Source organism: Numenius arquata, chromosome 4 (assembly GCF_964106895.1).
Source record: "Numenius arquata chromosome 4, bNumArq3.hap1.1, whole genome shotgun sequence".
In the NCBI taxonomy this organism is placed as follows: domain Eukaryota; kingdom Metazoa; phylum Chordata; class Aves; order Charadriiformes; family Scolopacidae; genus Numenius; species Numenius arquata.
Window position 1 is genome coordinate 18666965 of NC_133579.1, and position 16464 is coordinate 18683428.

The following is a 16464-nucleotide window of genomic DNA, read 5'->3' on the forward strand; positions in this document are numbered from 1 at the left end:
ATAGTTGATCATTATGAATTCCATGTTGGGATAATTAATTACCACATCTGAACTCTGCCTTAGGAATTATTAGATCATTTGGGGCCTGTAATTTATTTTATTTAGCACTGTATGAAAATCATTGCTTCTTTTAAAAAAAAAAATCTATACTTTAGGCTTTGAGAAGTACACAGTGTTTTCTGCAAAACGCAAACCACAAAACAAATATATCTCTTATTGGGCCTGGAGTAGTCCTACAGGATTTGTTAGCAGGCTCTGATGATAGACGTGAGCAGCCATGCATCCAGCTAATGAGCTGGCCCAAGGGATAAAGAACACACCAAGCCACTAGCAATGGATGTGGAAAAAGAGCCAGGGGAATGGTAGAGCATGTTGCCAAATGATGAGTCTTAAAGGTGGCTTCCCATATGAAATTAAAGGTTTTTGCAAAAGCAAAATCTGTTTTTCTCACTCAAAAAATAAATCAGACAATAAGACACATTCACTTCTCAAATGAATGTTCTTTCTGACTCCATTATGTTCTTAACAAGAAAACGAGTTTGCTTATAGAGAGCCAAATGCTTCAGACATGATTTAACATGTAGTTTCGGGAGGCTTTGGTAGGTGTTGTATAATGAGTCCTGAATAAAAACACAGTTGGGGACTGCAGAAATTTTGGTCCTTTGTGGGTAGGAGTTATCATTCCAAAGAAGTTGTAAGACGCCTATTCTATGCATAGAAAGGTAAGGATAAGTATTGCCACCCTTTTTCTACAGACCCTGCTTGCTATTCTGTTCTTTGCTGCAGGGATTTGTCTCTAGTCAGGTCTGAAATTCTCTTCAATCTAAGGGCCAGATTCTGCCCTTACATACATGTGTGGAATTTATTCCTTGAAATATATATTTTATTTTCAGTAGTGTAGACTAAAATGCTGTCTATTGATTTTTTTTTTGCAGCAGCACACAGAATACTTTGTGCTGTTTCCACTTGTGTCAACAATTGGTAGGTATCTAACTGTAGGATGAAAAGTGTCTCAGGAGATGTAAAAATACAATCTAGGTTTGTTAACATTTGTAAGCTCTATAAAGCTTCAACCTGGGCAAGATCTGTCTGCTTTATCCTAAATAATGCTAAATGCAACTAATTTTATTTCCCCAAAAAGCCTCGGGAAAATTAGCTGCATGAAACAGAAACACTGACAGTTTTGTTTTCTAATGATTTCTTTCTTGCATCTTCATTCAACCACCTTCTAGTTACTGACCCTGTAGTCCTAGAAAATGAGTACTAAAAGAAATGTAAAGGCTTCTCTGAGCTTCGTGTGAGATGATACTTGGAAAAATCTTGCTTTGTGTACTGCACAAGATCCTGGAAAAGGATCTTAATTTGACCATAATTTGCTGGCTTTGAGTACTCTTAGTGCTTACCTCCTCCTCATCTTGAATTAGGTCTCAGCTCTATGGGTTGTGGACTGTGTGTGTTCAGCCTGCCACGAAGGTTCGCAACCATGAGACAAAAAGTGCATTTCTGAGAGGAAGTAGACACTGGCTTTGCACATATGTGATCACGTGTGGATGTTTGTGCTAGTGTGGGGGTGTCATTTCTTCTTCTTGAGGGTGCACATTTTGTGTTTTCTGAGCAGACACTTGGGATTCCTGAAAGGCACTGCTGGAGATATTTTCCTCCACTGTTATTCTTCCAGTGGGGAGTTTACGTTTCAGAAAATCTCTGTTTATCATACTGAGGTGGTGGAAAGAAGGTTTTGGCATGCAAAGCTCCTTGCTAATAAGTGGAAGGACCATCAAACATAAATGACCTTGGCAAATTGGGACACAGACACACTATCAAGAATAATGCATTGCAATATACAGCATGCCCGTTTCAGTAAGATAATTGTAGTTCAATAGAAATCATTTGGTAATACTTCCTGAAATACTCTGGAATCTCTTCTGTAAACAATGAATCCGTAACCACCCAAAGCTGCCCGGCAACTCTGTCTAACGCTTCACTGCCGATAATAACTGAGGAGAGGTTAAGTTTCTCTTGCATGGGACACACGGGTTACTGAGCTGTTGATTGGTGTGGCTTCTTCTAATGTGAGGAAGCTGCCTGTTATGTTCGTGTGATGGGACTTATACAGCTTTGGTATCACAGTCAGTTACGTGACCATGTTATGAACATTTCTTCTAAGAGATATCAATCTGCTGCACAAGAGAGGAGTTAATATCACTGCTACTGCTGAAAGTGTATTTCATGATCCATCCATCCCAGTCACATCCCCATTAATTACTGATCCCATTTCCATCACATTTGTGATGTGTCTGTGCTGCCATATTTCCCATTTTAAGTGTTCTAGACTCCTTCATACAGCATTAAGACCTCTCGTGACTCTCTGGGATGAATTCAGGCTTCCTTTTGTAAGGTTTTTCAAAGATCATGATGATCTAACCTCAGGTGTGTCAGAAGTTTAGATTGCTTGCAGCCAAATCTTACCTATATTCTTTCAACCTGCAAAATCAAGCTTGAAATCCCAAGAGGATAAATCTTAGCACAGTTGTGTTGCTTTCTTGGAGTAAATCTCATAGAAAAAATAATCCCTTTTTGAGTTTTGTAATCTTCATGGCTGTTTGTTCTAGAACTAAGAAGCTCACGGAGGTTTTAGAAATATTAAGAAAATTAACCTAATATTCTCAAATCTAACAAAATATTTGAGATTGACATTTGATGATTGACATTTCAAAGAAGGGTTCAGATTCATTCTCATGTTACCTAACAAACATCATGGTCCCACCCAGTGACTGTATTTCTCCATATATTCAGTCACCTTTCTTACAATACTCTCACAATGCTCTTTACTGTTGATCCAGCTGGGGCGCTTGGACCTTGCAGCCCAAAAGCCATGGAACCTAACATAGCTTCCCTTAGCAAAGTAGACACCTTCTGAATGTGTGGGGGAGGGCATATCATGTTTTCTGAGCTGGAAGTCTACCCTGAACCCCATCTACCATTAGTGTAGAGTTATATAAATTGATTTTTCAGACAGGGTGACACTCCAGAGCCAGGTGACAGGCCAGAACAGTGGCTGGACAATAAGATACTTAGGGAAGCTAGCATGGGCTTTATAGAGCTCCAGGGGAGAGTGCTGAATAATACTCTTCAAGCCAAAATCATCTGTAGGACATAAGCACTAAATTATGTTTCCACTTCCCATACTGACAGATCTCTGGAATCTGCAGGAATTCCCCACTCTTCAAAGGATATCAGAGCGCACAGTATGCAGCTTTCAGGGATTGGCAACCTCGCTTTTGTGATCTCTTGTAATGAAATTTTACCCATAATTCCATAAGAATAAGGAAATACAGCTCTCAGAGACACTAAAACTATCAGCAGCTCCCTGCTCAGTGCCTGCACCGCTCCTTCGCCTGGCCAAAGATAATCACACACACTTTGTTAAATTAAAACAGTTTGCTGATTTATACATCGACTTGTGAGGAGGTATTTCCAATTACTTTGGCATTCATATCTTGGACAAGCTGTTCTCTCAAATCACCCTGGCACTTAATAGCCTGAGCCGACTGGTATTTTGTATGACCCTGGCACTATTAGCCCAGCCTGGCTAGTGCTTCAATTCACCGTGGCACTAATGGTCTGGAAGTTGTTCTTGTTTTCCAGATTAATGAGTACCCCAAAAACTACTCGAAATTGGAAAAGAAAGAGTGCTTTCAAAGGGGAAAAATACAGCAAGCTGGAGCTGCCGGCTACCTCTTCATTGTGCTCTTTCCTCATCTGCCTCTTCTTTAGCTTCCTATACAGGAACCTAATAACATCAGTGCTCTGATGGAGCAGCATATGTCTGGTGGCTCAGGGTGGCCACCACTGACACCTGACTCAAAAAAAGCCCAGCAGGGACCCCCAGGAGGGAAGGATCTCCGCCAGCAGATTGCTGTGAGCAAGGAGAAATGATTGAAATGGGAAAGGCCTCATTTGCACTTCCATTGAGTGAGACAGTTGAAGACTTTCGGTCAAAATCCAGTTGAACATGGGAGCTGCTTAACCAACGTTGCCCTCATCAGGAGCTGAGAGCTTCATCCACATGCTCATGGGACACCTCCAGCTAAGCCTCCCTCTTCCCCGATGGGGCATGGAAATGCAGCACAAGCCAGGGCAGAGCAAGGGCTCAACCCACTCTCCTAAGGCCAGTGGTTGTTCCCTGAGGACCTTGGTTTAGCAGAGCAGGAGGCTCAGGTGGGTGCCTCACCACCTGCAGCGAACACAGCTGAGTCCTCTGAGCACCATCTCCTTTAGGAAGAGGCAAACGACCTGGCTGGACTCTGGTCTTCACCACCCCAGGGTGGTCCCCACAAGCAGGGACGGGGGAGTGCAGCAGAAGAGGAGAGGGGAGGACCATGCTGTTTTATTAGACGCTTTCACTGGGTGAGGAGGGATGACATTTAACTTTATTGCCAAGGCTCCTTAGTGGGTCAGAGTCTTCATGCAGTCTACATACATGCTGACACTGCCGGGCTATGATGGGCATTCCTGTTTACTGCAAATTCCACCCTTTTTTTCTTCACTGTGATTTGTATTGGGCTGTGTTACTTGTAACCTTTTTAGAAGCAAACCCCACCCCCTACCCCACCCTTGCTTTTAAAGAGAGAAAGAGAAAGCAAAGGGGCAGAAGGGAGAGAGAGAGAGAGTGTCGCCCAGCCCCTGCAGAAGGATTTTAGAAGATTTGGTATCTCAGCATTTTTTAGCTTCACAATGCATTTTCCATTGTACCCGATTATTGGTTCAATATGTATACCATGTTACTTAAATGTAAGGGGGAAAATCGACTAGCAGTTATGAGAGAAGGCAGAGCTGTCACAACATATTTCTACAAAGCCATGATTTGTTTTGTGTTCAGTCACACATTGTTTGGATTTCAGCTCTTATTTCAGTCCTGGCCTTAGGGTTTTCTGAGCAGCATTGCAAGTCAGATACGCAGGGAGCTACACTGAATTCGGCATTCTGTATTTCTAACACAGAGGATGGAAGAAGATAATTTTGCAGATGGAGGGAGGGACATAAGACATATTCATCCCTTACTATTTAAAGGTAGGTAATCAGAAATGGGTTTGTAGCTATACAAAATACCCAGACGTATGTGTGTGGGAGGAAATATGTCTGGCTTTCAGCAGGCTGACTCCCCTCCCCAGCTGTCTCGCCTCCAGCCCCACAGCCAGAGCTGCTCAGGGAAGCCCCTGTGCCCACCGAGTCAGAGAGGCAAGAGCAGAAGTCCAAGGAGGACCCAGTCAGCCTGTCTGGGTCTTGCTCTTCCCTCCAACTGTCCTAGAAACCTGCTGTCCTCACTGTGTTTGTGTCACGCGAATCAGAATCCATTATATATGTATATATTCACTATAAATAAAAAGACATTCAGCTGGTAAGTCTGACTGGCTGAACCATCCTAACGCCCAGGTTTTGCTGGAGTCTTTTATCCTTCCATACAGAAGAATATCTATCATTAAGCCTGCACAAACACAGGCAGCCAGAGGAACATGGGCCAACCACGCAGTTACTGTCAGCCTATTATGTTTATGAAATGCACTTGTATTTGGTCATTATATGAGTCATTCTCAGAATCCACAAACAAAATCATTCTTCAGAGCTGCGATAAGACAGAAATGTCAACCCAGCTGCAGCTTTCCTAAGGGATCTACCACAATGTGTCATCTCAACAGATAGACTATTTATTGTGCAATGTTTCTGTTCATAAAGAAAAGTGCTAGGAAACATGAAGGAAAGAAAAATATGAAACCAATTTTTGGACAGAGAGGAGAAAATGTGGAGGGAGGTGATTTCCTGACCCCTCAGTACTCTTCTTCAGCTTTCATGATGGAGATAGAACATTATCTTTGTGAAGGGCACAGCAAGGTCTTTACCAGAAGTGCTGTGGTTGTGCCAAAATAAAACTTTGTCTGGCTTTAGATAATTATTTTTTGTTGTTGTTCTAAGCACAAACTCAGTGTCTGCTGTCTTCTATATACAGTCATCATCCCATCTAGCAACTAATGAAAATAGGAGAAAGAATAGTATCTTCCATCTCCTCCCATCCCCACCAAGCAAGCACAAATGCTGAGCAAGAGAAACTTTCTTTTTGACATTTTTTCAAAAGCCAAAGCAATAATAGATATATCTTAAATGTTCTTCTCTGAGTCTTTGTAGCTGTTACCATTTAGACTTACTGCTAGCCCGCAAGGACATTGTCTCTAAGTGATTATTTTTTATTGCCAATGTCAATGAAATAGAATAAAGAGGAAAGAAGATGCTGTAGCAGTTACTAAATCTGCAGAGAATCATTTTCATTGCTGGTGGCTTTTCTTGTCTTTTAATATTATTTTATTCAGGTGGCACCTTCCAGGGAACAAAAGCCTTTTGGAAAGGGAATGATCTGGAAATGTAATCATAATATTATAGCAAGGTGACCTCCAAAGGTCCATGCCAGGGCATCAATGTGAGGAAACCTGATCTTCTCGAAAAGCAGCAGAGAGCTTCCCAGCACTGTAGAGCACCATTCATAGCCTCACCTTGTGACTCTGATATTGCTGCAGTCAATTAAGGCACGGGAGACTTCCCAGAGGACTCTGAAGTTGGCACAGGTGGTCTTACCCTTGACCTTAATGGCCTCTGAATCAAATTTACAGAACTTTATTAATGTTAGAAAATTATTATTTCAGTCACGGAATAGTAAACTGATGTAAAACTGGGACAGCTTATCCAAACCCAATCTAGACTAAAGGATACTCATAATAATAACCTGTATTTCGAGATCATAAAATTACCTCACAGGTAAAATCTAAGTCACAGAAAATTAAAAGGTTCCCATAAACATAAACATAGTTTTCAGATAGTAACTGATATCCAGTTCAGGTTATTTATCAGTTAGTTAAAGAGGAGCCTACTGTCAAACAAACCCCAAATAACTGCCTAACTTATGGGTGTATTTGGCCTAGAAACTTTTCAAACCTCAAAATGCTTGTTTGCCTTAGTTATTTGAAGGGAAAAACCTAAACTGTGGAGAAGAAGATAAACCTTATCTGACAATCTTGTTCCTCAAAAATTAGGCAGGAAACCTTACTGTCACAGACTGACTTTTGGGAATATGAGTCTGCTCGCTCTGATGGGTAGAATTAAAAGTTACCAGCTTCAGAAGTTTCTTAGTCCAAGTGAAATGGGGAAATACACTGAGATTGAAAAATCCCACCGCTGCAGCCTCTCACAAACCATGGTGTCTGCCGTTATCCCTTGATTGCAATGGTAAGAAACACCAAACTGGAAAGCTACCCCAATCCACTGAGAGGGCAGTGGCAGGATAAGCAGAGCACTTTCCATCCTGATGGAAGTCCAACAAAGTCTTCGTAGTGCAAAGACCCTGACTGATGACTTGGTGCTCCAGTGAAGATTTCATCTCTCAATTGCTGTTCCTTTATATCATTTATAGTGCTGCACAATGCACTGATGAAGAGGATCTCAGTGCATTTCTTCACACAAGAAGGATTCAAAGGCAGAGATCCAAGAACAGGCTAAACTGGAGAGGTGAAATAGTGGTTATCAGTCATACCTCATTTTTCTGTAATGCAATTCATCCTGTAGTACGATACAAAATTTGCTAAGGCAGTCTCCAAAAACAAAGTCCCTCATCTGAAATACTTAGTTAGATTAAAGGTCTGTTTTAGCCATTAATTTAGCTTTCATTGTAGGTCTCTTCAGCTTTTAACAATGTCCTATGGACTCTTTCAGGCCATCAAAAAGACACTTACAACAGGCTTCACAGTGAACTGACAGGAGTCCACTGCAATGCAGTCTTCTCTGCAGAGCAGTGATGAGAAGCAACACATGGCATTTTGCACAGCTGAGTAGCAAAAAGTACTCCTCAAGGGCATAAGGGCAATCTCAGCTGTAGGACCTCAGTGTGCACAGAGGGTGAAAAAAATGATAGCAAGGCTGCTACTGTTTAAGACAAAGCAAAAAACATTCATCCAACAGCAGACCCATGCCAGGTAAAAATCTCACAGCAAGTGACATAAATCATATATTTTCTGTGTAACAGGGATGTAGACCTAAACTGATTTTGCTACGAACTGAGCTTATGCTTCCAGCTAATCAAAATATTTCTAACCTGGTCCTTAGATGTTAATATCGTTTCTGCTGAAAAACACAGTGATTGCTCTGTTTTTCTAATACATTCATCCCTAGGTTCACTTGTCCATCTGTTAAGTACTTACATATGTTTGTTTTAGTGAATCGTGTGTGTGTGTAGGTGATGGGAGAATTTCTACTGGTAGTTTTATTGCTGTTGAAGCACGTAATCATCTTTTCTTTAAAACCCCTGACATGATATATACAAAGATTGTTTTGTTTATTAATGAGTCCTTATAATAACAGGGCTTGATGCTCAATTTTTTTCAGACATACCAAAGTCTAATTTAATTGCTGCAAACAGCTGGAACCAAGTTTGTATTAATGGCTAAAAATTATAAGGTGATAAATTACTACATATTAATGAACTCACAGTCCTGTGAAGCAGCTAATAATGACTTAGGACCTTGATAAAGTTGGTTAGAACAAAAAAAATAAGCACAGAAGTTACCCCGGTTTGTGAATATTCTTATGAAGACATCCTGTTCACAGGACAGTAACCACATGCCAAAATAGACCAGTAATTCCAGGCTGACCTCAGTTTTCCCCAACAAAGTCCTCTGAAGGCCTCCAGGACACGTGCACGAATAGCCTAGCACAGTGGTGAGGAGAGGAGAGGAAGGAGATCTGCCTGTTCAAGCAGAAGGAAAGGTCCTTGCTGCCCAGAAGGCAGCAGGAAAGTTCTTCTCAGTCTTGAAGCAAATATGATAGTTGCCACTAAAGAGATTGAAACAACTGTGGGAAGACAGTGGAAGGATGTGTCTGGCACAGATGACCACATTCTGGTTTTGGAGTTATTCTTTTTGCATGAGAAACTTTGTGCATTTTGAGGGGAAAACTCGGACCCTGTAATATTGAGAACCACTTAGTAGCTACACACTTGTGCCAGCAGATGAGAAACTCATTCCTCCCAGTGTCTTGGGAAGGAGAACTGCCTTAGCAAGTTCTCTAACTGCGCAGTCTGGCTTGCCACAGACACAGCTCTAGCTCTGCAGGGAGAGGACATGATAAATGTTCCCATGAAAAAAAATACGGAGCTTCACAGGAAACTGAGAAAAGGGCCAGCAGCTTGGGAGTTGAATGGATGCAGCAGGAGTGGTCCTCTCTCCCCGGCAAACAGAGGAAACGAAGGGAGAGCAGGAAAGCTCTGTGAGCCTCTTGACAGAGCAGTGAATCTAAACTAACAAGCAAAGACAAAATTCAATCAAAACACGTGCTGGTGCCTGCATCATTATTGTCCTAAGCTACCTCATGCTTTGCCAAAAACCCTTTACCCTCATCTCCAGGAGCTTTGTTCACACGGATAGTGTATAAATAAAATTCCTGGATAGACAAATATCCACATTGTCCTCGGGTGACTTTTAAAATACGTCTTTTGTGCAAAGAAACTAACATTTTCTAAAGCTTTTTGGACCCATTCCTTCTGCAAACATAGAATACCTACTATGCTTTGTAGTACCGTTAGCTTGGTTAATGTTTTTTCATAAGGAATTCTAGCAGGAACCACCATTACAGAAGGAACTTAGTTCTTTGAGCTGCTCTAAATAATATAAGTTTCACTTTCATCCCAAGAAGTGTTAAGGATGCACAAAAACACACAGGGAATTTTGTGCTAGCACCACTGATTATATTACTTTCAAAAGAGAAATAAAATCTTACCCTGAAGCTCAGAATTATTAGAGTGAACAGCCAGAATCTATTATACTATAGAAATATCACACAGAGAGCATTCATGAAAGAATTCGCCAGACAACTTGCTATGGTACAAAATTGTTCATTTTGTACACATTGTCTCATTACTTACTTTCCTCCTTATTAATGATGAAGTCATAATATGTGGGTAAATTAAAAGTCTTTCTGCTGTAACAGAGAAAAAAATATTCCAAAAATCATCTTCTGGGTTTTAGTTACACTGCAGCTTTGCAACATATTTAAGCAGGTTCCCCAAGAACAGGTTGGCCCCTTCCTTCATGCCAGCATTTCCCCCACATACCCATGGCATGAACAAGATGGAAAAACTGATCTGGTTGAAAATCAATTTTCACCCCTGGCCTCCTTTTGGTGGACTAGTTTGCAGCCAGCCGGTTCCTTCACCCTCTCCTGTCAGCACAAGGGAGGCCATGAGAACACACAACCAAGAAGACTTTTGCTGGGAGCCCACAGGTAGGTACATTGGCGTCAAGGGGTCGTGAAACTCAACACAAGCTTTCCAAGCCTGGGAAATCAGCAAAAGAGGCTGTTCATACCAGGGCAACTTGGAGAGCATCCTATGGGTGTCCGCACTCACATCCCTTGCTTTCCTCTCAACTTGCCACCACTCTGAAGAGGCTGGAACAGACCTTTCTTAGGGACTGAAGTGCACTCTGGCACTTCCAAGATTTCACCATTTCCAAGTGCTATGTGCTCTGTGTGCCCTCTTTAGCACCCTTAAAACCTCTTCATCCAGCCAGGTTTATCGCTTCCCTGCACAATGCTGTTAATTTTATTTTTTAATAAGTTGCATTAAAAATGTTACAGCTAACATGAAATGCACTTTACCATCACTCTCTCTGGGCAATCCTGCCCCAAGGACTGTGTGTCACTTGGCTCTGTCTGAGCTCCTCGTCACATTTCAAAGGAACATTTTCATTAGTTCCTGGGTGACTCAGGAACCCAATTCATGTTTTAAAAGCAACTTGGGAACTAAAACTTCAGCTAAAGTCCCAGGAAATTGACTCTCAGTCACTTTGACACTTTTCCATGCATTCCCCCATGGTTTTGTTCTTAATTTGCTTGGAATATAATAGAAGCAAATCAGGCACTAAGGAATTGTGCCTTATAGAGACGCTTACATTCTAATGGAGCCTATGTAAAAACAAAACAGGCTTCAAATTCTACATTCCTCTAGGAAAAATGTCTGGGTGTCATTTTAGACTTGACCTAAGAAAGCCAGTGTCTTTTTCCAAGACTGGACCTATGCACACCAGCGCATGCCTTGGATCCACATCTGGACAAGGCGCACACAGGCAGTTTCCCTTTCTCCCTTTTAATGGTAGGGAAAGCCTGGGACTTGGGCCAAAAGGGAGCCCCAAAACACCCAATCAGCCCTCCATTACAGCTAACATCCCCTCAGAAGCATAGATACAGATTTGGCAAATGCAGGACAGAATTGATTTTACAATTATGAGGCCAATCACATCTTTCTCCTCTTTATAACTTGTCTTATTTGAACCTCAGAGTAAATCTTGCCCTTGTCAGCCATATTTTAAAAACACAAAAAATACCTTTCCATGTTTTTCAGCCTATTCTGTTCTTTGTTAATTCTACCATCTGAATATCTCATTGTTAAAAAAAAATCATATCTAAAGAAAAACACATACAAAAAATCTCAACCTGAAATGTTCCTTCTTCCTATCTCTATTTAATGCATGGCGGCTAACAAACTCATTTTCTCTTCTCTTTTCTTTTTGGTAATTAGCAGAACATGCGTGAACTGCTCCAAAGGCTACTGAAGTCAGTGGAATTTTTTTGCACCAACTTTGATGGGTTCAGATCAGCCTCAGAGCACTTAAATTCATGTTGTATTTTCAATTCTCTCCTGCCCAGGCTGCTTCTCATGTGGAGATGAGCAGAAATAGAAGTAAGCCCATTAACTATTCTTCTTCCAGACCTCCTCAATACAGTCAGAACTTTGTCATGATTTTAAATACCACGTTTGTGGCCCTGATCTACTTTTTTTTTTTTATTACTTAACCTTTTGGATGTGCCTGAGTTCACACAGTCAGGGACCTGCTCTTCAAAGATAAACAAATTGTTGGAGAACTAAGCAATACAGGAAATTCACGTGCTTTGCTACTGAATTAAAGGGTGGTAGGCCGAAAAAGTCATTAGTTTTAGTGACCACAGTGGGTTTTATATAGAAGAAAGGTTTCATTCCCTAAATTGGCTCACAAGTTATTGCTAATGAATGTCTAACAAAGATTCTTCTCTATAAAATGTGATCATTTTACACAGGAGATTTATCAGTCGAGTTCTTGGAGAGATTGAGGCATTGGAGTCTTTTAAAAGTCCATTTTTTAAGTCTCTACTCCACATATTGCTTTTATGACCTAAAAAGCAAAGGGACTCCACATGCTGTAGGGTTCAATTGAAATTATTGTTGGAACATAGGAATACAACAGTAGGACTGTATTCATCACAAGAGTTACACTTTTTGTTGCTAGAGCTCAAGAAAAGTCCGTAAGGATCAGAGTTGCAAGCCAGCTCTTTCATTTGCTCGTTCTTTGTGCCGCACTTTGTCTCTCCCTCTCCGGCGGTAAGAGGGTCACTTGGTGCAGGCAGCGCTCATGCCCGCTCACCTTGCTGAAAGTTTTCTGGCAATTTGTTCAAAGGTTTCCCTGTCTTGTTAAAATGCTAACGCGCGTACGGCCAGGCTGGTGTTCGTAAGCAGGGGCTCGGAGGGCGACGAGGTGCGGGCTCTTGCGTCCGTGGGGAAGGAGGGGCTCGCATCACCCACTTCTGGCATTTAGGGCAGGTGTAGGTTGGAGCTCCTGCAGTCAGCAGAGAGAGATGGGCATCTCTGAAGGGCGATTCACAGCATCTACATCAGGTAAGTCAGGCAAGGCAACTATTTCTTTAGCAAAAAGAAAGCACGGGAAATCTTTTCCTTGACTGAAGACCAAATAAGCCTTTCAAAACCCCCTTGGCAGGCCACATTACTACGAAGTTTAACATTATCCAACAATAATAAACACACACATAAGAGAGAGACCATGTGGCCACAAGCCGTATGAAATGAAGCAGTAGACCATAGCAGACCTCCTGCTGTATCCTCTGTATTGAGGCAGGAGAGGTATAAATACCTTACTCTTCATGCAGTGTATTACAGCACTCTAGCAAAGGAGTCTTGGGTATTAACAAAAGGGTTGTGCTACCATCGATAATAGCAGCAGAGTGAGAAAAGAGGAAAAATAGTAGACAAAAGAAATCATACTTGGATGCCAAGAAATTTGTAGTTGTGCTCACTCAGGACTAGCACCTCTATACCTTCAAAGCTACTCTGGGGAAGGCAGCAGTTTGCAATTGCCAAAGTTATTAGGCAAAAGGCATTGGGGCATAGGGTTTCTGTTCCATGGGACTGAGATTTAAGTCTGAATGCACACGTAGTCTTTAACAACAACCCCATCAACTGCCCAGCATCCCAACACACAAGTCTCAACACACGCAGAAATAGTGCAATTGTGTGGAAGTGAAGGGGGCACTGACTACGTGCTGCAAAGGGGTGGCCAGGCAATCTGCAGGCACATAGAATTAATATGGGACCAGCACAGCCTCAGTTACCTGAGAGCACAAGAGATTTGCCTGTAAGTGTCTTCCAGCAGTGCTCTAGTGGATCTGAGCTGTTACCGAGGGGCAGCAGCTCCCACCTTTTGTGCTTTTAGCTGCAGCTGGGCTCCTCCATGTCTTACTTGCTCCACAACCCCGGTAAGGTACCGATCATGCATAGGATGCCCAGCTGCATTCACCACATAAAAGGAGATTGGGAGGGGACACAGCTCTACAAACATGAAACCCCAGGTACATAAGGAGCTAGCTAGAGAAGCATAAGCAAGGTGGCATGCACGAGACTTTCTAGATGGGCATAACCTATGTTTCTGCTTTTATTTCATTTAAGGGTGTTATTGGTATTGTTATCCTCCCCCTCTACTCTGCCCTGGTGAGGCCCCATCTGGAGTACTGTGTCCAGTTCTGGGCTCCCCAGTTCAAGAAGGACAGGCAACTGCTGGAGAGAGTCCAGTGGAGGGCTACAAAGATGATTAGGGGCCTGGAGCATCTCTCTTACAAGGAAAGGCTGATGGGCTTGGGTCTTTTTAGTCTGGAGAAGAGAAGACTGAGGGGGATCTGATCAACACCCATAAATACTTAAAGGGAGGGTATCAAGAGGATGGGGCTGGTCTTTTTTCAGTAGTGCCTAGTGACAGGACAAGAGCAAGTGGGCACAAACTTGAATATAAGAAGTTCCATCAAAACATGAGGAGGAACTTCTTTACTTCGAGGATGGCAGAGCCCTGGAACAGGCTACCCAGAGAGATGGTGGAGTCTCTGTCTCTGGAGACATTCAAAACCTGACAGACGTGTTCCTGTGTGACCTGCTCTAGAGGGACCTGCTTTGGCAGGGGGGTTGGTCTGTTCCAGCCCCATATTATTCTGTGATTCTGTGACTGGTATTTGTGCTTTGCACAAACAAACTGCAAGACATTTAGAATAATTTACTGTATTTGTATAATGTACTGTTATTGTGTCAATCCTCAGTTATATCACTGTTGACAGAAACAAGCTGAGGACTGCTCTGTGGCACGTAGGCACAGCAGCACAAGCCAGCCTGTCTCTTTTCACCCTCCAGGGTAGCAGGGCCCTCTGCAAGCTGACTCCAAGGAACTGCTTCTACACTGTGCTGGCTCCCAAACTGTGACCAGCTACTGTTCAGGAACCTGACACAGGCCAAAACTGCGCCAGACCTTCCTGACTTAGCAGGATGGATGGTAAGAGGCCTGGGAAGATTCTGCAATGCTGACCAGTTTATTGGCACAGACATCTCCTTGACACTTGCATTTCCTGAAATTTTTTCCTCAATAATAGTACTTTTAGCACTACTTTTTTTTTTTTGTTTGTTTTGGCAGACACTACAACCAACCATGTGTAACCATCATAAGCAAACCAACAGTCTTCACCAAAACAATAGTCCATTCTGCTTCTTAGCCTGCTGCTGTTTGCCTTGTAAGTTTTGTTGGATACCATTAACGAGTCTTTGGATTACAGGAAGAGAGGCTAAGAGCAGAAGGCAGTTTGGAGACCTGTTCCAGACTGTATCCATTAAGGCCATAAGACAGGAGAGAAAAGGGGCTGTTACTCATGAACATATTCTAAACACTTTGCTTTTTTGAAACAACTTACTTTGTAATCATTATCTTGGCTCTGGCCCTCTCATTTAACCTCATCTGCCTGACTTTAAATTCATGGAACAGACTCGTACTGCCTTGGACTCCATGCAACTGGCTGCTGTAAGACTCTTGGACTTCTTTTTTTTATAAAAACATTTGATACCATTAATCATATTGCCATATGTAATAAATTGGCTGCCTGTGGTACATTGCCTCAAACTGTCACATGGTTCCAATCACAATTCTGCCAACTGAAAGTGGTTGTTGGAAACTCTGACTCTTCCTCTCCGGCGCCCCGATTGCGAGGTCCGCGGGGCTCTGTCCTGCTTGTACTGTACATTAATGACCTGCTGGCTGCCTCGCGGCACAAAGGCCAGGAGTTACAAGTATGCACATGTTTGTAAGTGCCGCTATACATAAGCGATAATCTGTTTGATATCAAAGTCACATCATTACAGAGTCAGCTTTTTGACAGCATTTGTGAGGTTTGAAGGCTAATTCAGTACATCTCTAATTTGCAGCTTAAATATCTGCCAGAGTGAAAGGTGGGGAAGTGGGGGGAAAGTATTAAATTTAGCTGTGTAAAATAATTCAGGGAACAAGAACACTGCTCCTGCGATTCGGCTTTTGCAACTGTCAGGGCTCTTGTCAAGTCACAGCTGGAATGCTGCAGATTTATAAGAACAATAGAGTTACTTGGGGGAGGAGGTGGGGAGAAAGGAATAAAATGCTATTTGTAGCACTTCAGCTAACACTTTGACACAGGTTCTTTGGATCTTTCTAAGTAGGCACAGACAGACTGGTTTAAATAAAAAAAAACCCACACACCACAGAAACCACAACTCCTGATCCTTTACCAAAGTTTGCCTTGAATCTTTTCTCAGAGCAGTGAAAGCAGCCTATTGACTTCAGAGCTGGGCCCAGAAAAACAGCACTGGTTTTGAATGTTGTGAAGTGTCTTTCTACGTGGCAGCTGGACTTTGGGAAAGGAAAGGTGGTTACTGTAATGAAATAATTAATGATCATTTGTATTATATTAGAGCCCTAGTCATGGATCAAGGCCCCATTGCATTAATTATGGTGGAAAGGCAAAATAAAACAGCTCCCACATTCAGATGGTCTTAGTCTGGTCTCCAAGCTCACTGACTTTGTTCTCCTTTTTTAAACCTTCTAATTCCTGCTGGCTCTTACTTGAAGAAAATACATAGATACTTCTGCGGATGTAGGCAAGGAGTAAAAGAGCATGGGGACACCTGCTGTCATGGATCCTTGGTCAGACCAAGAAAAGGAAGCCCTGTAAACCTGCAGGGAGAAGAGAGAAATAAAATACTTGCAGGGAGTCAACAGCCCTCTTTGGTATGCAGATACTCAAAACCTCTTGGCTGGA